At 43.9% G+C, this 25,073-nt stretch overlaps 1 non-coding gene across 1 annotated transcript; it reads left to right on the top strand.

Moving 5' to 3' along the window:
* The first annotated feature begins 2,624 nt into the window (after positions 1–2,624).
* Positions 2,625–2,699, top strand: Trnat-ugu (transfer RNA threonine (anticodon UGU)). The gene has a single exon. It is a non-coding gene; the product is annotated as a tRNA-Thr (tRNA).
* Positions 2,700–25,073: the final 22,374 nt, after the last annotated feature.

Below are 25,073 nucleotides of genomic sequence, written 5' to 3'. Positions count from 1 at the left end.
CAACTTAGTATTGGTACTGACTTCCTTCTTGCAGAAGAGAGTAGATCGTAGCTGAGCGCTCACTGCATTATCTTTGCTACACCTCGGTTCCAGTTCTTTCACTATGTTGCCATCCTGTGAGAATATGCATCCTAAGTACTTGAAACAGTCCACCTGTTCAGCCTGCCGAAGTGGCCGTGCGGTTCTAGGCGCTGCAGTCTGGAACCACGAGACCGCTACGGTCGCAGGTTCGAATCCTGCCTCGGGCATGGTTGTGTGTGATGTCCTTAGGTTAGTTAGGTTTAACTAATTCTACGTTCTAGGGGACTAATGACCTCAGAAGTCGAGTCCCATAGTGCTCAGAGCCATATGAGCCACCTGTTCTAACTTTGTTCCTCCTATCTGGCACTCAATCCGTTTATATCTCTTCCCCACTGACATTACTTTCTTTTTGGAGAGGCTAATCTTCATACCATATTCCTTACATTTCTGATGTAGCTCTGAAATATCACTTTGCAAACTTTCAATCGTATCTGCCATCACAACCAAGTCATTCATATATGCGAGACCGTTTATTTTCTGTTCACATATCTCAATCTCACCCAGCCAGTCTATTGTTTTCAACATATGATCCATAAATAAAATGGACAACACTGCGGACAGGTTGCACCCTTGTCTTACCCCTGAAACTACTCTGAACCATGGACTCAATTTACCGTCAACTCTAACTGCAGCCTGGCTATCTATGTAAAGATCTTTTATTGCTTAAAAAGTTTGCCTCCTATTCCATGATCTCGTAGAACAGACAATAACTTCCTTCTAGGAACCCGATCATATGCCTTTTCTAGATCTATAAAGCATACATACAATTCGCTGTTGCACTCGTAACACTTCTCCATTATTTGCCGCAAGCTAAAGATCTGGTCCTGACAACGTCTAAGAGGCCTAAACACATACTGATTTTCATCCAATTTGTCCTCAACTAATACTCGCACTTTCCTTTGAGCAATACCTGAGAAGATTTTACCCACAACGGTGATTAAAGAGATACCTCTGTAGTTGTTAAAATCTTTTCTGTTTCCATGTTTAATGATTGCTTGTAATGTGCAAAATTATAGCCACTTTACAACCGCATGGTACTCTTTACATTGATGTGCTCCTTTTGGACGACTTAACATTTGCCTGATGTGCTTAGTTTCGACAGCTATACACTTAGCACCGGATTTTATATTAGGCTGTGATCTAAGGAACAGGGAAAACAAGTAGTGAGCTTTCTCCTCGCGTGCTGGTATTGTATTGATCGACAGTCGTAGAGGGTCACGAATGCTCATCTCCGATAGGGCACGAGCCAGGGCAGTATTGACGTGGCGTGACGGAACTGTTTCTCTTCTCCTCCTGGCGCTCTGGGCACGGCGGGTAGGCGCGTGTAAGGCGCCGTCGCCGCCGCCGCCGCCGCCGTCTCTGCACGGCGCAAGGGCGGCGCGCCCGCCGGCTGACTGGGGGCGGCGGGGGTGGTGGCGGAGGGGCGGGGGCGGCGTCGCCTTGCGAGTAAATTTATCGCAGGCTGCGCCGGGGTGGCTGCGGGGCCGGACACCAATCGGAAGTGCGGACGCTGCTCCATCAGGCGACCCGCCGGGCCGCGCTGGTTAATCGCCACTCCGTTACAAGGGGAGTGGAGCCGGGCCGCAGGGAGGCGGCGATGGGCCTCGCCGCTGCAGCAAGGTCTTCGGGACAAGCAACGGGATGTAAGCACGCCCGCGGATCAGGGATTCTTCATCTACGGACGGCCGCTCCTTTGATACCGCAGAAGCTGTACTAATTCAAGTTCAGTTTCCAGCATTGCAATCCACAATTTCTTTCCTCCGCCCCTGTATTATACGCCTCAATTTACCACAGTATTTTACGACCACTTTAAGCTCATTGTTGTGTTAGCAGAAGAGCCAACACCGCGTTAAGAATGGAGGCCGAAATGCACGCGTTTTAGCTCACGCAGGCTGGCGTGGGGAGGGAAGAACTATACTGACGTGAGGTCTGGAACATGGCAAGGGATGAGAATTTAGAAAGCGGACGACATTAATTTAATACTTAACTTTAACCCATTAATGATGAACGTCGCTCTTGGCGGTACATGATTTACAATATTATCCGTTCAGAACACATTCTTGAAGTAATTATAGTAAATGAATATGGCGTCTTGCTACGTCGTAGCAAATGACGTAGCTGAAGGCTATGATAACTGTCATCTCTGCAAAGGAGAGCGTATGTAGACAGTGAACCATCGCTAACAAAGTCGGCTGTACAACTGGGGCGAGTGCCAGGGAGTCTCTCTAGACTAGACCTGCCGTGTGGCGGTACTGGGTTGCAGTCACTGATATTGGCGACAGGCGTATCCGACGTATACTAACGGACCGCGGCCGATCACCTGCACAAATTATGATGTTCTTCTGGAAAAGAAATGATAATTAAATGGTACCCTACCTGCAGACAGGCGTTGATGTACTTCATTGGGGACATGTTGAAAATGTGTGCCCCGACCGGGACTCGAACCCGGTGAACTACGAATGTAGTGGTGTGGACATGTTGGGAATGTGGGTGTCACGGGGAGCGTGCAAGGGATATGTCCCTGCAGGCGCACTATCCTCTGTGCCCTCGGTGGCTCAGATGGTTAGAGCGTCTGCCATGTAAGCAGAAGATCCCGGGTTCGAGTCCCGGGTAGGGCACACATTTTGTACTGTCCCCAATGAAGTACATCAACTCCTATTTGTAGCTAGGGTGTCCATTTAATTATCATTTCATTTCTAGCAAAGCTGCATGGTCATCTACGGTAACTGTTCTTTCAGGAAGGGATACTACCGTCATATATAGTTCTTCTGGAGAAACGCAGAGTACAGACAAAAATTAAGTTCACAAGAAGTGACTGAGAAGTCCAACGCACTGGAAACGAGAGTCCATTTGTACAGAAAAGTCTTAACATTTGTTCCGGATGAATGATAGCCCACAATAACCTTCTTACCTGGTCTCGCTGGATAATATCAGAAAGTAGCACACTTACAGGGATCGCAATTTAAACTATAGTTCTCCTTTTGTTTTAATCCAACAGTTTTTTCTCAAATAGTAAGACAGAAGAAGGAAGTCATTAATTAGGGAAACACAGAGTTAAACCACGTGTGACATTAAATGTCGGTTAAGTTCTTTCCATTCTCAGTGGATGCTGCCACTGATCGTTACCGTGTGAACAGTGTCACTGCGTTAACAACTGTTATAAAACGTTAATAGTCACTTTGCACAATAATGTGCTGTAAAAATAACATCTGGCGACCATTTCTTGCAAGGGTCAAGTGAGTGACTTACTCGATCTTGTATCTGATTTATCCTTTAATTTTGTTGGGTTGAATAACCAGATTTGTGGACTTCACCGGTCGGAGTGGCCGAGCGGTTCTAGGCGCTACAGTCTGGAACTGCGCGACCGCTACGGTCGCAGGTTCGAATCCTGCCTTGAGCATGGATGTGTGTGATGTCCTTAGGTTAGTTAGGTTCAAGTAGTTCTGAGTTCTAGGGGACTGATGACCTCAGTAATTATGTCCCATGGTGCTCAGAGCCATTTGAATCCTTTTTGTGGACTTCCTATGGTTAATATTACGGCCATACATAACATCTTCGTAAACACAACAGATTTGAACCTATGGTAAAGGCGTAGCGTATTTAACTAGTAATCAGCAACTGCTTAAATTCCGAATGAAGATCGTAAGGAATGGCAGCAGCTGACTTATGGGGTAAGAAGTCGAACTTATTCTGTCGACATCCTTCTTGCACAGAGCATAGAAGCGGACACAAGTTGACACCAGACTCTTGCTCTTAACATAGCAAACTAACCCTAAAAGCGGAGGAATCAGCAGTGATCAACCGCATGAGGAACTAGATGGCAACAGAAACCACTGCGTTAAAAACACATATCGTGTTTCCACAGATCATGTGGCCTGCAACTGAAGAACTTCCGTTACGATCGCTCCATTCCCAAAAACATTCCAGATTCCTTCCGCATTCAGATCTCCGGGAGGTGACAGCCAAGGGAGAGGTGACAATGAGTATAAGTTTGAATAGCCAACGAATGGATAACATTCTACTAGTCGGAGCGTGGAATGTCAGAAGCTTGAACATAGTAGAAAAGCTAGAAAATCCGAAAAGAAAGTTGCAAATGCTCAGTCTACATATAGTAGGGGACAGTGAAGTAAAACAAAAAGAAGACAAGCATTTTTGTCAAACGAATATAGTGTTATATGAACAGCAGCAGAAAATGGCGTAGCGGACGTTGGAGTCTGTTTGAATAGGAAAGTAGGTCAGAAAGTGAGCTACTGTCAACAACTGAGTAATAGGGTTCTTCTCATGAGATTCGATGGTAAACCATCACAGACAGTGACAGTTCAGGTACAAATGCCACCAGATGGAGAAATACAGAAAATATAGGAGGTTACTGAACGGGTAATTGAGTACATGAAAGAAGAAGAAAATCTAATACCGATCGGGGATTGGATCGCGACTGTAGGGGAAGGAGCGGAAGAAAGGGTTACGGGAGGATAGAACTTGGCAGCAGGAATGGGAGTGGAAGAGGACTAATCGAGTTCCGCAGTAAATTTCAGACCGAAATAGCAATATTCTGTTCAAGAATCTCAAGAGGAGAAGATGTACTCGGAAAAGACCCGGAAATACGGAAATATTCCAGGTGGAATACATCATGTTCAGAAAGAGACTCTGAAATGCGATATTGGATTGTTATGCGACCCAGGAGCAGATATAGACTCAGGTCATAATTTAGTAGTGATGGAGAGTAGAATGAAGTTTAAGAGAATCGACCGGAAGAAATAGTGTGGAAGAAAGTAGGATCCTGAAATACTGAGGAATGATGTGGCGCGTTCGAAGTTCGTTAAGGATGTGGACACAACGTTGAGAAATACCAGAGTAGACTGGACATCTCCGACAAGGGCAGTCACATATGTTGGAAAGAGAAACGTTCGTACAAGGTAGGTAACTACTAAGGTACCTTGGGTAATAGAAGGAGGTACAGAAATCATCATGAAAGACAGAAGTACAGCCATATAAATTCTTCAGTAATGAAATATATAGGAAGTGCAGGAAAATGTGAAGCAAGGGGACCAACATTAAGAGTGGATGTTCCACTGTGAAATGCAGGAGAGCGGATATGTGTCAATATCCTGACAAAAACCAAATCTAACAAATTAGACCCTCCAACCTTCCAAGAAGTAGCATGGCATATATATTTAAGTGACACTGTCAAGATCTCCTTACACATGGCTCGAACAAAAATTTAGACAACAATAAGACTCTCCGAACATTGAACAATAGCCTTCATCTACCCCGTGCACAAGAAGGATAATAAGAGCAACATGGACAACTACAGATGAATATCTCTCCTGGAATGCAAATACAAGGTATTATGCAAGATCCTTTATGGAAGAATCAATTTATAACAGAGATTTCAGACAATGGAGAAGCTGTGCACAGAAGATCATTAGTTTAAAACTGATTATGGCAAATACTGAAGGGAATTGGGCACACCGCAGTAATAACACCCTTTAGACTGTAAGAAGGCAAATGACTGTCTTCACAGACCCTCAGCTTTAAAAATTTTAATGCATCTGGAACTCTATCCAAAATTAAGGTAACTATTAGATCTAACTCTAACTAACACCAAATCGGAAGTGAAATTTAGGCGAGATATTTCTGAACCATTCTTATGAAAACAAACTAAATACAAGGTGACTGGCTACCACCATTGCTGTTCAACTGTGCACTGGAATACATAAAGATACTGTTGTACAAGGATAACGCAAATAACGTATGAACTGAAAGTGCAAAACATAGCATAAATTTAAAGTGCTTGGGATTTTCTGATGGTATTGCTCTCGTAGCTCTCCTATGTTTAAGAAACCAGACGACAACTTAAATTATTACAAGAAACAGCACATAAAATTGGCCTTAGAATGACATTTGAAAAAACAAAGGTTATGCCAACTAATCCACCACTTGCAAACAAAATTACAATAGAACATGAAATCAAAATTGTAGATGAATTTAAATATTTAGGTGAAATCATTACATTTTGACTAAATGAGAAACCTAAATGGCAAAACAGAATTAAAAAACAGAAAAACATTACCAAAAAACGCACAAAAAGCCTATGTATAGCCGCAGAGTCAAAAAATTACACAACCACAAGAAACAAATGCAGTTGAAACCATAATCAAAACAAAAAATACAGCAGAAGTTAAAAAATACTAAAGATAGAAAGAAGAATAATTAGAACGTGCATAAATAAACAACATGAAGGAAACGGCATTGGAGAACACCTTCAAATAAAACAGTATACAAGAGAAGAGAACTGACAATGAGTACGATTAGGAAGAAACGCATCTCATTCTCTGCGTATCTGATGAGAACACCAGAAAACAGAAGTAGTGAGAGAATAGTAGAAAAATTGTGGAATCTAAGAGCAACATTGAATTGATCACAGAAAGTAAGGAAGATATAAGAGAACTCCAAATTACATCAGCTGATCTAAAAAACAAACCGGAAAAAAACAAAATAATGCAAGAGAAACAAACAAGACTAGAAACGAAGATTAATAAAAGCACTACAGGAAGAGTGATTTCACACGAAGAAAATATCTGAAAGAATGAAGAAATATTGGGCAGCTAGAAGAGGAAAACACTCTTTATAAACTAATAATAACCCTTGTATAGCGAGAGATGGAAGTTTTTGTTGCAGTTCTGCTAGGATCCCTACTCTCTCCCTTGTCAAATTTCTGAGGATCAGAGTTAGTGCTACATACTCATCCATTCCTAATTTATATTTGCTATCTACAACTAATGAACGACAGTTCTGATTTGTTTGAAACAGGAAGTTTACAATCTGTCTGTATTACCAGTTCTGACGTGTGACTGTGAGGCAAGGAATTTTAATTAGGAGATTATCAATTGATATATAAGTCGTTGGGTGGCGCACGGCACATGGGACCTTAGAGTACGTTAAAAGAAATGTCTGAGTGGTCGCCGAGAGAAAATGAGAGAGAGGCGTGGTGAGACACGGACAGAATACAGTGGTGTTAAAAATATGATTATGACTGTAACAAAAATGAAAATGAACCGTAACAAGAAGTATGCTGATTCGCAAAAATCTGAAACATAAAATGGGAAACATCCTGATTGTCAAATATATCTGTCAGGAGAATGAAAAAACGGTGTATGCCTCTTTTTGTACATAACTGATTAGTATCTAAAAATTGAGAAGGCATTCAGAATTGTGTTGCTTACCGCATCACCGCACCGAAATGGTGAGACTGTTTCCAAAATAAATAATTTATGAATATTCTGAGTGCAATACTAGGAAAGTGACTGAGTCTCGGTGCCAATAAGGAAATTTTTATGTTCTTCTTGCGAAAAAGATAATAGCAAGCAGCCACTGTTAATAATGCTTTTTATTTGTACTGTCAGCGTCCTTGCGGTTTCGAACCGAGAGGGTCATCTTCAGACGGCTGTTCACGTTTGTATTATATTTGTTGACTTTTGCATTAGTTACTGGGGAAAAAAACTGCCAACAACTAATGTAAACAACCATCGAGAATACAGTAGCACAGAAACGTGTTTCTTGAAGAAAAAAAAAAGAATGGCACAATCAGCTGCTTCCATTTCGACTCTTCAGCTGTCCCTCCATTGCGGCACAGAGCAAACCGTCGACGTCTTTTTTCCTGACGTGATTGTACCGCGTCCCTCCTCCGGCATTACGGAATCGTAGCAGCTTTGATCCGGGGTTTCTTATTCCTGTTTCCCCTCATGCTTGGCGACCCCACACGTCACCGCGAGGGCGTCTCGCTGCCATCTTTAATGGCTTTGCGGGGTGACTCGGCGCTTAACAAAAATCCCCGATACAACTGGTAAGTGATTACGATGCTTGCGGGGGCTGGTAATGATACCAAACGTCGGATCCGCTGTGGACTAACAGAAGTTTTAAGCCGTTACTGTGCGCGAAATGGATCGTGAAGTAAGTGAAATGATAATAGCCATCAAGTTTAATGGTCCTCATATTTCCTTAGCGCAGCGCCGGTCGCCGTAATTCCACGAGAAATCTTAGCGCTTACTTCCTACACTGAATCTATTTTGCGGCATAAAATGGATAAGTAATGACGTAAAAGTTCTGATGACCAACGAATGACAGCTTTAACAGTGTAATATTGTATTACAATGGATTATGCAATTCCACTTGCGCAATGAGTGATGGTAAAATGACTGTCCGTCATCCTCTGTACTTCCGTTGTTTCCCTCAATTACTTCAGGCAAATGCCAAGATTTGCATGAATGTCCTTGTGTCGGAAGGTCTGGGGGACTAAGGCAGCTCAGTATTGTAAGAAAATGGCACACCTGTATTTCTTGTGTAGCTTCCAGTTTCGGCGCTTTAATGCACCGTCTTCAGGCCTAAGCCGATGCTGGAAATGTTATTAGGATCCATATACACGATACATCAGTGGCCTACAACTGATTTACGCAGACTACCTGTAATTTTGATGTCATCTCTCCAACTGCATAAACTCTTTGTGGCCACTGATGTATCGTATATATGGATTGTGATAACCCCTTCAGCATCAACTAAGGCCTGAAGATAGTGCACCGAAGCCCAGAAACTGGTAGATACACAATATATGACAACTTGAGGACGGCTGTACGTGTTTCATTTTCTTACAAATGCCATGATGGTTCCCGCCCCGTGCGGCTTTCATTTTCGCACTCTACCGATTAGTGCCTCGGGTTGGTAGCACTGGGTTGTGCCATTGGGACGACCGTGGATTCGCTTGGAGAACGGCTACGCTACAAATGCTAGTGTTATGTTTCGATGTACCGATTGTTGCTGTTTGGCCAGTCATTATCTCCTGGTGGGAAACTTGTTTCGACGTGACTGTTGGATCTTTACAGATGCTCAGTATTTGACTATGTGAAGGAACCTGTGTCTGCTGTGGTAGCGGATTCGCTACCTCTTAGTCATTCGCAATCATTGCTCGTAAGGCCGCCGGAGGATTAAGGCCTGTTGGTTCCTGAATGATAGCTTCATGGTGAAAGCAGCCACTTGCAAGCAGTCTAGCTCATTTTGGGCTGCTTCTTGATTTCTCATCATTCCTCAGAAATGGCGATGAGCTTTCTGTTTCATGATTGTTATGCTGTTATGTTATCCGGCCATTTCTGTGGTCGCCGTCATTGTTAGCCCTAAACCTGTCAAAACCAACAGTAGCGTCAGTGAACCACTTATGTCACATTGGCTACTAACAAGAAACCCCTTGTGTGCAAGATCCAAAAGGCCAACGATGTTTACGACATTGACTCTCCGCATGTTATCTACCACGCAGCCATAGTACTGGCTCGTAGTGGCAACAAGGTGCGGGACTGGAGGTATCTATCTACATCTACATCCATACTCCGCAAGCCACCTGACGGTGTGTGGCGGAGGGTACCCTGAGTACCTCTATCGGTTCTCCCTTCTATTCCAGTCTCGTATTGTTCGTGGAAAGAAGGATTGTCGGTATGCTTCTGTGTGGGCTCTAATCTCTCTGGTTTTATCCTCATGGTCTCTTCGCGAGATATACGTAGGAGGGAGCAATATACTGCTTGACTCTTCGGTGAAGGTATGTTCTCGAAACTTTAACAAAAGCCCGTACCGAGCTACTGAGCGTCTCTCCTGCAGAGTCTTCCACTGGAGTTTATCTATCATCTCCGTAACGCTTTCGTGATTACTAAATGATCCTGTAACGAAGCGCGCTGCTCTCCGTTGAATCTTCTCTATCTCTTCTATCAACCCTATCTGGTACGGATCCCACACTGTTGATCAGTATTCAAGCAGTGGGCGAACAAGCGTACTGTAACCTACTATGATTCAAATGATTCAAATGGCTCTGAGCGCTATGGGACTTAACATCTGACGAAATCAGTCCCCTAGAACTTAGAACTACTTAAACCTAACTAACCTAAGGATATCACACACATCCTTGCCCGAGGCACGATTCGAAACTGCGATTGTAGCGGTCGCGCGGTTCTAAACTGAAGCCCCTAGAACATCTCACAAAAATATTCGTTACTCAAACTACTGCAATACAGCGTGCGCCAATACTGCCAGCTAAATGAGAGATTAGAGAGAGAGAGAGAACATTAGTTAATTCATTACTCGGTGGCGCTAACACACTGCTTTCGTCTTCACTGTCATTTCTCAGTTTACTTTGGAGCCTAGTATTACGTTTTTCACACGCCATTATTGTTACAATATTTCACACGATAACACAAAAAAGCATAATTTGAAGAGCAAAAATAAGAGAACACATTAACATAGCACTGAAAATAATATCTAGTTAATTGCAAGCGCAGCTGCGAAATACTTCGTGCAAAACTACATGCATGCCACAACTATTTTACTGTACAACAATGAAAGACTGCAACTACAAAGGAAATTTTCTCTATGATTACACGCTAGCAATAAACAAAAGCTACACTAGTTACACAAACTACAAGAAAAAAATCAGAAGATTCCAGTGAGGTATCCTCGGCTAAGGGTCTACATATGAAACGTCCCCTTAGAAAAATTATACACGACTGTGCTTAAACTGACACAAAATTTATTTAGCGCAACGCAATCTGACTTTCAGTAATCCCTACAAGAGAATGGCCCTGACTAACATTAACCTATACCAAAAATCTTCGGTACTCGAACTACTGCAATACAGCGAGCGCCACTACTGCCAGCTAAATAAAAGATTCAAACTACTGAAGGCACTAACTGCTGATAGGCATAGTTAGCAAATGAAAGATTTTGATGGAGAACAAACAATGTATTTACCTTAACAGTTCGAAAGTTATAATATATAAACCAGTTCATGACATCTCGTCTTACAAATTTCCTTTTTCTGACGGACACGCGTCCAGATCGTCTGCTCTCAAAATTCTGCCATTTCGCTTCCCCCATCCACCACTGCTGGCGCCTCACCTCCAACTGCGCAACGCTACGCGCTGTTCACATCCAACTGCCCAACACTTCAACAGCAAACATTCCAACAACTCAAATCAGCCACAGACTGCACACAGCACAGTCAGTGATTTTCATACAGAGCGCTACGTGGCGTTACCAACATAAAAACCTAAACAGCCTACTTACAAGCTGATGTCCCACCATCATCCAATTTAAATATGGATGTACGGAGATTTCAAATAAGTCCACAGCAATATCTACGTACTGCATGAAAGAAATTACGGATATTCAAGGGAGAACATGTTGCAATTGTTACGAAAACTGGTGTTTGCGCGTTTCAAGAACGGTCGATAGAATTTGCAGGACTGGGGTTAAAGTGATATACCACGTTATGTGACACTGATTACAGTGATTTTAAGGGAAGTGGTGGATGGTTGCATAACTTCAAACAATGCTACAGTATTGGAAGACGTAAGATAACGAAATTTCAGCTCAACTAACATCAGTGTCTTAACACATTCGTATACAATTATGTCGACTGTTAATCTGGACCATAAACTGTCTGGAGAGTTATTTTACTGTGAGAAGTTGGAGGCCCTCTGCCCCCTAAGATTCTTTCTCATGTGCGGGATCTTGCAGGGGCAGCAGAGTAGATTTCCGTCGTAGCAGGCAAGAGTGGGAAAATGGGCGCAAGCTACAATTGTGGTATGAGCATTGATTTTGGCCAATATGTGTTCAAAATAACGTGTTTGGGGTTGATTCCTGATCTGCATATGAAAATCATACGCCTTTATAACGAACCATCCCTCATGAAAATGTGAGACATTACAGTTCCTATCATCTGGAACCACTGGACAAATCAAATTCTGGATATTTGTTTTTCCGTACCTATAAAACAAATAATCACACTATCTGCAGCCACGCTTTAAAGGGTAGAAAGGCACCACGACAGACGGTTTCGCATTCGGTTGCATGCAATCATATTCCATCAGTTCTCATCACTCTGTTACACCAATATGCATGCTTTGAAACGGATATCCAGCTGAACGCCCAGCACAGGTTCTTAACTGTTAAGGATCGTGATACTGCGTACATTTGTGATCACTGTGGAGGACAATTTTTCATTCGGTGTTCATGGTGGAAGTTAATTGTTTTTTGTCATTTCCTGAATATCAACGTTGTTCATTTTGTGAAGTGTAATACATACATCCCATACAAGGTTGATGTTTGCACCTTCCGAACAATAATTTTCAGTCAACCTCCTGATGCACATGGTGAGTTACGATTGTTAACACAACTGTGGCAAATGCGTCTTACTAGAGATCGGACTTGCGACCTCGTACTCAAGTGGTTCCTTGTAAGTGAGCTCCTACCCACAGTTTGTTATTAGCCTTACACTACCAGCAGAGCCCTTACGTGATATAGGATCATGTTAAGCGTGGTCGCAGTTCAAATTGCAAAGCCATATGCAATGTAAGTCACTTTGGTGACGTGTTAGTTGAACTTGACTCAACCGTATTGTATTGTGTGTGGACAAGCGGTTGCTTGGTTTCAAGATGGTTTTTTCTGCGCTTGTGTAGGATGTAAAACTTTTTTCGTGTATTACAAAATAGGCCTCTTGTAATTCTTGCCTTGAAGCCAGCCGAGACAGTCCGTGCAGTTGCGTCCCACAGGCAGAGTGGTTACCACACCTGCCTAGTAAGCAGGATATCTAGGGATCGAATCCCTGTCCGGTACATATTTTCACTCGCCGCCGCCGCCAATTCTGCGTAATGTCCCAATGCAACTGGCAGCAGTGATCCCTCCCCTCCCCTCCCCTCCCCTTTCCCTTTCCCTTTCCCTTTCCCTTTCCCTTTCCCTTTCCCTTTCCCTTTCCCTTTCCCTTTCCCTTTCCCTTTCCCTTTCCCTTTCCCTTTCCCTTTCCCTTTTCCCTTTTCCCTTTTCCCTTTTCCCTTTCCCCTTTTCCCTTTTCCCTTTTCCCCTTTCACCTTTGCCCCTTTCCCCTTTTCCCTTTTCCCTTTACCTTTTCCCTTTCCTTTCCTTTCCACTTTCAGTTTAGACCTAATGACGTAGAAGACTGCTAAAACCCCAACAACCCCTACGCCGCACGAAGCAGCTGCTGAATCTCCGGCGTCCATCTGCGAGCGGTATTCGGTGCAACGACATCCCGACAGCCTGTTGCTGATGCTTGTTGCTCCACAACCTGCATGCAGCCCCCGTCCTCGTGCCAGACACCGAGAAGTGGCAGATCAACAAACGTGCACTCGGCGCGCACAGCTCAGGACTGCTCTCCGTACTCAGCGGTTGCGACCAAAACATCAAAACACCGGCCGGCCGCCACGCAATGCACTGCAGCGGACCTTGTGTTTGCTTCCCTGTTCGTAGACAGACTCGCGACTGAAACCGCGCACCAGCCAACGCTACTCGACTCCCTCCTCAGCCAAAGATTACCAGTACCACAGAGTAATCGTGGAAAACCTGTTTGACATCGACTGCCAGAGACGCGCTGGCACGACACAGCCGTTTCTATACCGTTTATAGACGCACGTCTCACTTCCATGTAAGTGTGTTATCAAGGCAAACACTTTCAGAAAAACAAACCCCAAGTTTATTTCCGATTCAAGCAAATTTCTTTTTATTGATATTGCAAGTAAGCATCGTAGATCCACCTTACCATTCCCATCATCGATTATGTTGCTCCCCAAATAGCAAAACTCTCACATATTCTCAGTATCTCAATTACTAATACAACTGCGACGGTATCACCTGATTTAATACGACTACATTCCATTACTCTGGTTTCATAAGAAGCGATCACGAAGTTTCCGTCTGAGGGCGCTGCTGCAGCGTATACGCAGTCCAACTCCTTTGTTGTTACACACTGCTGGCCATTAAAATTGCTACACCACCAAGATGACGTGCTACAGACGCGAAATTTAAACTACAGGAAGAAGATGCTGTGATATGCAAATTATTAGCTTTTCAGGGCATTCACACATGGTTGGCGCCGGTGGCGACACCTACAACGTGCTCACATGAGGAAAGTTTCCAACCGATTTCTCATACACAAATGGCAGTTGACTGGTGTTGCCTGGTGAAACGTTATTCTGATGCCTCGTGTAAGGAGGAGAAATGCGTACCATCACGTTTCCGACTTTGATAAAGGTCGGATGGTAGCCCGTCGCGATTGCGGGTTATCGTATCGCGACATTGCTGCTCGCGTTGGTCGAGATCCGACGTTTGTTAGCAGAATACGGAATCGGTGGGTTCAGGAGGGTAATGCGGAACGCCGTGCTGGATCCCAACGACTCGTACCACTAGCAGTCGAGATGACAGGCATCTTATCCGCATGGCTGTAACGGATCGTGTAGCCACGTCTCGATCCCTGAGTCAACATATGGGGACGTTTGCAAGACAACAACCATCTGCATGGACAGTTCGACGAGGTTTGTAGCAGTATGGACTATCAGCTCGGAGACCATGGCTGTGGTTACGCTTGGCGCTGCATCACAGACAGGAGCACCTGCGATGGTGTACTCAACGACGAACCTGATTGCACGAATGGCAAAACGTCATTTTATCGGATGAATCCAGGTTCTGTTTACTGCATCATGATGGTCGCATCCGTGTTTGTTGACATCGCGGTGAACGCACATTAGAAGCGTGTATTCGTCGTCGCCATACTGGTGCATCACCCGGCGTGATGGTATGGTGTGCCATTGGTTACACGTCTCGGTCACCTCTTGTTCGCATTGACGGCACTTTGAACAGCGGACGTTACATTTCAGATGTGTTACGACCCGTGGCTCTACCCTTCATTCGATCCCTGCGAAACCCTACATTTCAGTAGATTAATGCATGACCGCATGTTGCGGGCCTTTCTGGATACAGAAAATGTTCGACTGCTGTCCTGGCCAGCACATTCTCCTGATCTCTCACCAACTGAAAACGTCTGGTCAATGGTGGCCGAACAACTCGCTCGTCACAATACGCGTCAGTACTCTTGACGAACTGTGGTATCGTGTTGAAGCTGCATGGGCAGCTGTACCTGTTCACGCCATTCAATCTCTGAATCAATGCCCAGGCGTATCAAGGCCGTTATTACGGCCAGAGGTGGTTGTTCTGGGTACTGATTTCTCAGGATCTATGCACCTAAATTGCATGAAAATGTAATCGCATGTCAGTTCTTGTATAACATAAGTGTCCAACGAATACCCGTTTATCATCTGAATTTCTTTTTGGTGTAGTAATTGTAATGGCCAGTAGTGTATAAGTGCCGACATGTAGGCAAGGGGTTAGTGTGCACTCGTGTCTTTCTCAAGTGTGAGCGGTAAATGTGCAAAAGTGAAACATGGCGTTGTTAGTACAAAATGCCTCCAAACAGCATCAACGTACTGGTACTCTTTTCTCGACTGCCGGAGGATAAACATCCACCGGTGAATGAAGAATGCGCATAGAGCAATTCAGGCGGGCAATCCGGAAAAACAAGGGGTGCTGCTATTACACGATAACGCGCATCCCCATATCGCAAATGTCATGACGCAGATGTTATGCCATCTCTAGTGTAATCCTGCTGTCTCCCTACGCGATCATCATGCCTTCCGACCCTTAGAAAAGGCCTTGAAGAGTCGTAGATATCTGCCGGGAGAGGATGTGCACCAGATAGTTACGGATTTCTTCTCGCAGCAGCCCACGATTTTTTTCCCCAAAGGGTGCGTCCGTGGAATGTTTGCCTCAATGTTCACGGCCAATGGTCCTGACTGGCAAAGAGATTCTGGACTGCACGGTCCTCAGTTGGAGGGTTTTTGATGGCCCCTTACGTTTTTAATAATGTTCGCCTTCTAACCTCTTTTCAATACTCGGTTCTTTCAGTTCAACTAATCTTCTTTTACGATCTCTAACAGAATTATAAGTCACTGTCATACTTTAAAGCTTTTACTTCATCCTTGCGAACTTTAATTCCCTTTCTAAATTCGACCTTTACTTCCTTTACGGCTTGTTCAGTACACAGACCGAATAACGTGGATACAGGCTGCAGCTTGCAATCTCTTTTCAACCATAGGTTCCCTCTCGTGTCCTTCGGCTTTAGCACTGGTCTGGTTTCTGTACAAGACATAAATGTTCCTAAAAAAAATGTTCAGATGTGTGTGAAATCTGATGGCACTTAAGAGCTAAGGTCATCAGTCCCTAAGCTTACACACTACTTAACCTAAATTAACGTAAGGACAAACACACACACCCATGCCCGTGGGAGGACTCGAATCTCCGCCGGGACTAGCCGAAATAATCTTAGCTCTATATACATTATCCCCACTACCTTCAGAATTTCAGTGACGTTGTCCCAGTAAATATTGTCAAAAACATTGTTTAACGTTATAAATGGAACAAACGTATCCGCATTCCTCCAGAATCCAAAATAATCTTCAGCAGGATTGGCAGCTACCAGATTCTACATACTCCTGTAAATAATTCTTATTATCATATTCCACCCAAGACTTATTCACATAATGGTCCAGTAGGTCTAAGAGTATTTCCCCTGTCAACTATGTCTTGTGTTCCAGGTGGAACTGTTTAGTCGTGACTAGCTATCACGAGGATCTCAGTATTTCTGAGGGAATGTCGACTACTCCAGGGAATTTTGCTCCAATTTAGATTTTTCAGTGTTGTGTCATGTTGTTCTTGCAGTTTCATATCTTCTGTTTCGTCTCCACCTACTCCCACCTCATTTTCGTTTTATTCTTATTCCCTTTACCTATTATTTTATTCTCTTTCCTTTGTAATCCTTCTATACAGGGTGAGTCACAAACTATTGCCAAAAAGAATAACTCCGAAAGTATGATAGTAGTTGAAAAGTTTGTGGGACAAACGTTGCATGGGACAAAGGGGTCCGTAATATGACATTGGTTTTTTATTGCTAGGTGGAGTCGCATCAGAGATATGAAGATCAACTTTTTTTTAATGAGATTCTATAGTTTGGTACTCATATTCTGATTGCGGCTATTGAGGCGAATCCAATGATGTGTAACAGTAAGGTCTTTGAAGGTCAACGAAGGTCAAAAAGGTGGCATGAACGTCCATTACAGTAGGTGTTCGAAGTGATGACCATTGGTATCAGGGCGGTGCTGCAACCTTCTTATCATGGTTTGAATGGGATTCATTATCACTTCGACACTTATCGAAGCACATGCTCTCAAGATTCTCTCCTGTATATCGTGCAAATAGCAAATATTCGCCGAATACGGCTTATCCATCTAACGTGCCATTGACATGTAAACACCATTCGAAGATATCGGAATACGACACTAATAGGAAAAATAAGACCAATAATGTCGAATCAAGCCAATGTGAATGATATATCACCCTGCCCGTCGTACATCTAAACGTAAGTATGAAAATTGAGAACAACTGGATCTTTAACGCATCGGGAACATATCCAGCAAAGGAAAGTTACTAACGAGGAAACGGAAATTGGTGCTCTTGCCACTGTGATTCGAGATCCTTGTTTTAGTTCGCGTCAAATCGCAAGGAATCTGGCATGAACCAGAGTAGAGTTGTTCATGTTCTGCATCGCCATAAATAACATCCTTACCACATCGGTCTCCCCCAAGAATTAACTATTACAGATTGATGTGCTCAACTTCAGTTTCAGAGGGATAACACATTAATTAATTTGATTTTATTTACTGACGAGGCTACATTCACGAACCATGGAAACGTTAATTTGCATTTTTGCATTTTTGTTGGGCAACTGAAAATCCATGTTGGCTGCGGCAAACTGCGCACCAAAAACCGTGGTCTGTGAATGAATGGTGTGGGATTCTGCATGACAGAATTATAGGCCCCCATTCCGCGAAGGAAGTGTTAGTGGTAGGAAATACACCACATTCCTGCAAGAAATATTAGGTCTGTTATTAGAAGAAATACATTTAGGAGCAAGGAAGAGAATGTGGTATCAACACGATGGGTGTCCGGCACATTTTTCGCTGATGGCTAGGAATGAGTTGTAGAGACAATCCCCATATCGTTGGATTGGACGCGGAGGAGATGTGTCGTGAGCTGCTCGTTCGCCATACATGACGCACCTGGATTTTTTCTTGTGGGGATTCGTAAAAGACATTGTTTATAAAGACGTTCCAACTACACCTGAAGATATGCGGGAGAGAACTGTCAGAGCGTGTGCTTCGATAACTGCCGATGTGACAAGGAATACCACTCAATCCGTGATAAGACGATTGCAGCACTGCATTGATACTAATGGTCATCACTTCCAACATCTTCTGTAAATGGACTTCCATGCCACCTTTGTGAGCTTCGTTGACCTTCAAAGACTTTAATGTTAAACATCATTTGATTCGTCTCGATAGCCGCTATCAGAAAATAATTACCAAATTAAAGCACCCCATTAAAAAAGGCAAAAAAAGAAGAAAAAAACAAAGTCAACCTCCATATCTCTGAAGCAACCTCACGTAACCCTGTTGTCCCATGCAACTTTTGGTTCAAATGGCTTTGAGCACTATGGGACTTAACTTCTGAGGTCATCAGTCACCTAGAACTTAGATCTACTTAAACCTGCCTAACCTAAGGACATCACACACATCCATACCTGAGGCAGGATTCGAACCTGTGACCGTAGCGGTCGCGCGGTTCCAGACTGAAGCGCCTACAACCGCTCGGCCACAGCGGCCGGCCATGCAACTTTTGTCCCACAAACGTTTAAGATCCTATAACACTTCCGCAGTTATTCTGGGTGTCAATAGTTAGTGATACACCCTGTTTATTCTTCCCACCTTTCAGCGCTCCTTTCTTTCCTTAGTGCTGTCGTACCATCTGAGCACTTTATGTTGGTACAACTGCCTCGCCTTCTTCCAACAATCGGAATCTACCTTCTCCGTAGTCATGTCTAAGCATACAGCTACGAATCTCTCGTCTATTTCTGCTTTGCCGTTTTGCATCTACTGTGTAATTTATTTTTTAGACGTCTGTATTCTTTTTTGTCTGTTTTATTCACTTTCGCCACAAATATGTAACAGGGCTACAGGACCAGTGCTGGTTTTTCCCGGCTCTCACATTCTTGGTCGGTGCAAACAGGTCTAATGTGTACTATCCAAGACCTTTGATTTTATCCTTTTGCGGTAATCTGCGGATATAATAAGAAGTATCTGGACAGTCCTGTAAAGCGAAAATTTCTACTACACGTCGCGAGAGCCGGATTCTCTAGTGTAAAAAGAGATGGGGAGTGATCTGTTGACCTGTTGTCAGCAGAGAAGCGAGTCAATTAGGGGAGCCGTGGTCGCTGGATGTTACCTGAGTTTTTTTAAAAAAAATTATTTTTTTAAGAAAAAAAACGCCACGGGCCTTTGACGCCGCCGAAGTAGACTGTTATGATCGTGAAGTAGAAACGGGGAAGAACAACTACAGAATGCGATTTTCACTCTGCAGCCGGATGTGCGCTGATATGAAACTTCCTGAACTTCCTGGCAGATTAAAACTGTGTGCCGGACCGAGACTCGAACTCGGGATCTTTGCCTTTCGCGGGAAAGTGCTCTACCAACTGAGCTACCCACGCACAACTCGCGCCCCGTTTTCACAGCTGTACTTCCGCCAGAACCTGGTCTCCTACTTTCCAAACTTCACAGAAGCTCTCCTGCTCTCCTCATTCTGGAAACATCTCCCAGGCTGTGGCTAAGCCATGTCTCCGCAGTATCCTTTCTTCCAGGATTGCTAGTCCTACAATGTTCGCAGGAGAGCTTCTGTAAAGTTTGGAAGGTAGGAGACGAGATACTGGCAGAATTAAAGCTGTGAGTACCGGGCGTGAGTCGTGTTTCGGTAGTTCAGATGGTAGATCACTTGTCCGCGAAAGGCAAAGGTCCCGATTTCGAGTCTCGGTCCGGCACACAGTTTTAATCTGCCAGAAAGTTTCAAGAACAAGTGCAGTTGAACCAAGACAGGCAGATTTCATTTGATGACGGGCAGGGACCTTCAAGCGTCGTGACGAATGGCTGTAATGGAATCGCATGAAATCAGCGGAAGGAGTCACTTGTGAATTCCAAAGTGCTAAATCACTCCACCTAGCACAATGACAATATGCAGGGAGTGTAAAAGAATGCACAATGGTCGAGAAACTGCTTATAAGCCACACCTCTAAACTACGCTTGACGTGCTGTAAATAACGACGACACCGGACAGTGGATGACTATAAACGAGCAGTTTGGATTGACGAATTACGCTATATCTTGCGTTAGACCCATGAAAGGCTTTAACTGGGTTTATCGAATGTCGGGAGTACATGACCTGCCACCACGCGTAGTGCCAGCAGTTCAGTACGGAGGTGATGGCGATACGGTGTAGGGTGTAGGGCGGTTTCGAGGTTAGTGTGTGGGTTCCTTATTGCGATTAAGTAAGGGCAAAATATTTGCGACTATGGACATATTTTGCGGCATAGTGTACTGCGTACAGTACAGGAAAAGTTTGGACCCAATTGTTGTTTGTATCAGCGTGACAAGAAAAGGTCATAAAAGCAGCGTCTATGAGCCACTGATTTGTGGATAATAACATTCCTGAAACGTACTTGCCTGACCAGGGGCCCGACATGGACGCAGTGTACTATTTTGATACAAAAATGGTTCTAATGGCTCTGAGCACAATGGGACTTAACAGCAGAGGTCATCAGTCCCCTAGATCATAGAACTACTTAAACCTAACTAACCTAAGGACATCACACACATCCATGCCCGAGGCAGGATTCGAACCACCGGCCGTAGCAGTCGCGCGGTTACGGACTGAAGCGCCTAGAACCGCTCGGCCACCGCGGCCGGCAACTATTTTGGTATGAGTTACATCAGCTTCGCTTCAGACCCCAGCACCTAACATCACTGTTCTCTCTATATTCGGCTCTTGAGGAAGACGGGCTGCCATTCCTCCACAGACTTTCAGATACCTCATCGATAGTGTCTGCAGAGTGTTCGGGCCGTCATAGAGGTTATTCAAAAATGGTTCAAATGGCTGTGAGCACTATGGGACTTAACATCTGAGGTCATCAGTCCCTTAGAACTTAGATCTACTTAAACCCAACTAAGGACACACGTCAATGCCCGAAGCAGGATTCGAACCTGCGACAGTAGCGGTCGTGTGGCTACGGACTGAAGAGTCTAGAACCGCTCGGCCACAGCGGCCGGCCATAAAGGTTATTAATATGTATGAAAGTGAGAAAGAATTACGGATCTATGACATGGCATGAACAATCTGTTGAGCGCAGAATATGCTTCGTAAACCGAAGAAAGACGAAAGTAATGAAAAATAGAAGTGAGAGCAGGGAGAAACTTAACATGAGAACTGGTGACCACGAAGCAGATGAAGTAAAGTAATTCTGCTATATAGGCAGCAAAATAACTCATGACGGACGGAGCAAGGAGGTAATTAAAAGCTCAGTCAAAAAGGGACTCCTGCCCAAGAGGAAACTAGTGCTATCAAACATAGCCTTTATTTCTGAGAATATACTTTTGAAGCACAGCATTGTATGGTAGTGAAACATGGACACCTACATCTACATGGATACCTGCAAGTAGGCTGTTTAGGTTTTTATGTTGGTAACGCCACGTAGCGCTCTGTATGAAAATCACTGACTGTGCTGTATGAAGTCTGTGGCTGGTTTGCATTGTTGGAATACTTGCTATTGTAGTGTTGGGCAGTTGGATGTGAACAGAGCGTAGCGTTGCGCAGTTGGAGGTGACCCGCCAGCAGTGGTGGATGTGGGGAGAGAAATGGCAGAATTTTGACAGCGGATGATCTGGACATGTGTCCATTAGAAAGATTAAATTTGTAATACTGGGTATCATGAACTGATATATAGAATATGACTTTCGACTATTATTAAGGTAAATACATGGTTTGATCTCTATCAAAATCTTTCATTTGCTAACTATGCCTATCAGTTGTTAGTGCCTTCACTAGTTAGAATCTTTTATTCAGCTGGCAGTATTGGCGCACGCTGTATTGCAAGAGTTTGAGTAACGAAGATTTTTGTGAGTTAAGTGATTCATGACAGGTATGGGTTATTGATAGTCAGGGCCATTCTTTTTTAGGGATTATTGAAAGTCAGATTGCGTTGCGCTGAAAAAAAATATTGTGTGTCAGTTTAGTGTTGATCAGAACAAGTAAAGAGAGAAATGTCTGAGTACGTTCAGTTTTTCTCAGCTGTTTGAAAATCAAATAACGTGAGAAGTTTATCAGCACAGTAACTCATTAATTTTTTTAAGGGGAGGTTTCACACTCTGCACATCACATTCAAGTGCCTGGCAGAGGGTTCATCGAACCACCTTCACGATTCTCTGTTATTCCAATCCAAGAGCCTGGAAAGAATGAACACCAATGGACGCCAGGGACTGTGGGAAAACCAGAAGAGAATCGAAGCATTTGAGATGTTGTGCTACACTGTGTAGAATCGACGAAGAAATTTATAAATGGAAAACATTAACACGAAATATAGACAGGATGGTATGACATCCGTCAAGACATCGGGGAATAACTTCGATGTTACTAGAGGGATGTGTAGGGGGTAAAAGCTGCAAGGGTGGACAGGTATTGTAATACATCTAGCAGATAATTGAGACGGCAGAATGTGAATGCTACTCTGTGATGAGAAGGTTGGCACAAGAGAGGAATTTGTGGCGGGTTACATCAGACCAGTCAGATTTCTGAATAAAAAGAAAAGTAGTGTTCGGATACTTTTGGTGTGATAGTCAACACTGTACAGGACATAACAGAGGCCATCCGCTGTCTCTACGCTTCCACGAGAGATCAGTTCGCGCTGGCAGAAGGGTCTAGTGTGTGTCCGGTGTGAAGAAGTAAGCAGAGAACGCGACACTCCGGGAGCGACCACAGAGCGGCCCAGAAAGCGCGCCTCCCCCATCTGTTTAAGCGATGTAAACATTTAGACTGGCGCGGCTTTGCGGCAGTAACTTCTCCAGGCAGCACAAGAGGCCTAATTCAGCACCCTCCCGCGGCTAGTGGCTCAGCTAAACAGGGGGACACCTTTCCGCGAAACGAGTCCTTCCGCTTCGATCTCTACACAGCGCTGGGTGCCATCTGTGTTCTAACACGTTCGTGGCTATCTCTGCCATGGTTCAGTGTGATTTCCATGCTGATTCCTTGATACTGATCGTGGCCCGTTTAATGCCTCGTCAGCATTTTATTTAGCTCACATTTAAGACCGTCCGTCCGTAAAGACCCGAGACTGATATAATTCCTGGCGTGTAAACGACATCAGTGCAGCAACTATGTTGCGGCAGCTTGATCTAACTTCTGCGCATCCGACCCGAGAAGGGAGAGGAAGTAGAGGACGTTCGGCCGTAGTGTGTAAAATGTTATGTCACGAACAGAAATGGGGCAGCATCTCGAAGTTACGTGCTCAAGACGTTATTCACAATGTTTTGAAAACAGAAAATTCTATGTAAAGTCTGTCCCACAGACTTTAACTGGCGAACTAAAACGACGACGAATGGACGCCTACCGCGGCTTGATTCAAACGCAGAACTCGGACAGTTCGTTGCTGGAAAAAGTCATCACGGCTGACGAGACATGGTATCACAGGTACGTACCTACTACAAAACGACAAAGATGCCAGCCGTTGTCCCACGGTCCATACTGGATCAACGAAGATAACCGACATCAAGCCAGTGTGATGCACGATATGAACAACACAGTAAAGAAGGACTTCTCAGACAGCTCAACATGGCTATATGAACGTTCTGTGCGTTGTACTCATATGGCACTTCTGAATCACTGAAGCCCGCATTTTAAGTTTGCTCTGGTTCTTATTAATCCAGTCTCGAAACGTTTGGACATAAAAGGTATCACCTTTTCAGTGGAACAAAATGAATATCTGTCCAGAGAAATAACCGAAGACAGAGAGAATGTTACTGTTTCCTAAAAAAGTAAGTCGGCGATTGATCACCCAAAGGGATCACCAATAATTCCTTGCTGCAAAATTATATTTTTCTACGTTCCAGATGCGTTCCGCCTTTTATGCTACAAGCACCTTTAGTGGATTTTTCTTTAGTTATTCTTTTGGCATGCTAAAATTCTGCGTTCTCTGTCATCTCGCCATGGGTTAAAGGGCACACTTTCATTGGAAATGCTACCGTCGACATCTTTTTGTTCTCGACTTTTCTCGTAACGTCTTTCGCCAGCTAAACTAGGGAAAACATTTCAATCCTAATATGAAAAGAAGTTCAGATTTGGAATACTAAAACTGTAATGATTTTTGTCGTACCCTGTAATGAAATATTTCTCCCCTCGTAAGGGAATCGCGAATTATGCGAGCATAAAATTTGTTACTACGTATCGTAGGTCCTGCGGATGTGTTCGGTTAGCCGAAGGGGTTAAGGCGACAGCTCGCAATAAGTGAGAAATCCGGTTTCGAGTACCAGCCCAGAACAATTTTTCGTGTGACGTAAACAGTTGCAGAATGTAAAACTATTTCGTTCACTTGATGTCTCCCGTTTTCACGGAAACAAATGCAATTCATTAGCATCATTTAAGCCTCATGAGTACAGCACTTTTGCCATATGGCAACGCCAGCTAGCTAATGGCTCACCACTCAGCTTTGATGTTTGTGGTCTGGGCTTTGACTTTGACCAGATGTTAAATTTCATTTCCGGGTTCGAATCTCGCCGGTGGTTAAATTTTGAATAAAAATTATTAGCAATTATGGCCGAAGACTTCCGGCATAAGATGTCACCCACTCTCTGCCAATGGCCTTGGCAAAAAGTGTGGAGTAACGGGCAAAGGTTCAGGGTATTCTCTTTCCCTTGCGCTAGAAATTGTCCAGAAATGGCGGAAGTATCAGCAATTATCAACAGCATGAATGAAGAAGAGAACGGAAATCACTGGATTAAAGGCACATAATATGTTTCCACAGGAATTTTGGCCAGTAATTCCAAAAGTTTGATGGCGATCTGTCCTTGGGGAAAATATTCCGGACTAGTCCCCCAATCGGATCTCCGGGAAGGGACTGCTTAAGAGAAGGTGAGCGTAATAACCGACCAAAGGATAACGTTCTACCAATCGGGTTGTGGAAT

Source organism: Schistocerca gregaria, chromosome 1, assembly GCF_023897955.1.
Source record: "Schistocerca gregaria isolate iqSchGreg1 chromosome 1, iqSchGreg1.2, whole genome shotgun sequence".
Lineage (NCBI taxonomy): Eukaryota > Metazoa > Arthropoda > Insecta > Orthoptera > Acrididae > Schistocerca > Schistocerca gregaria.
Note: the sequence above shows the minus strand (reverse complement) of the source record. Positions and strands in the feature narration are given on the sequence as shown.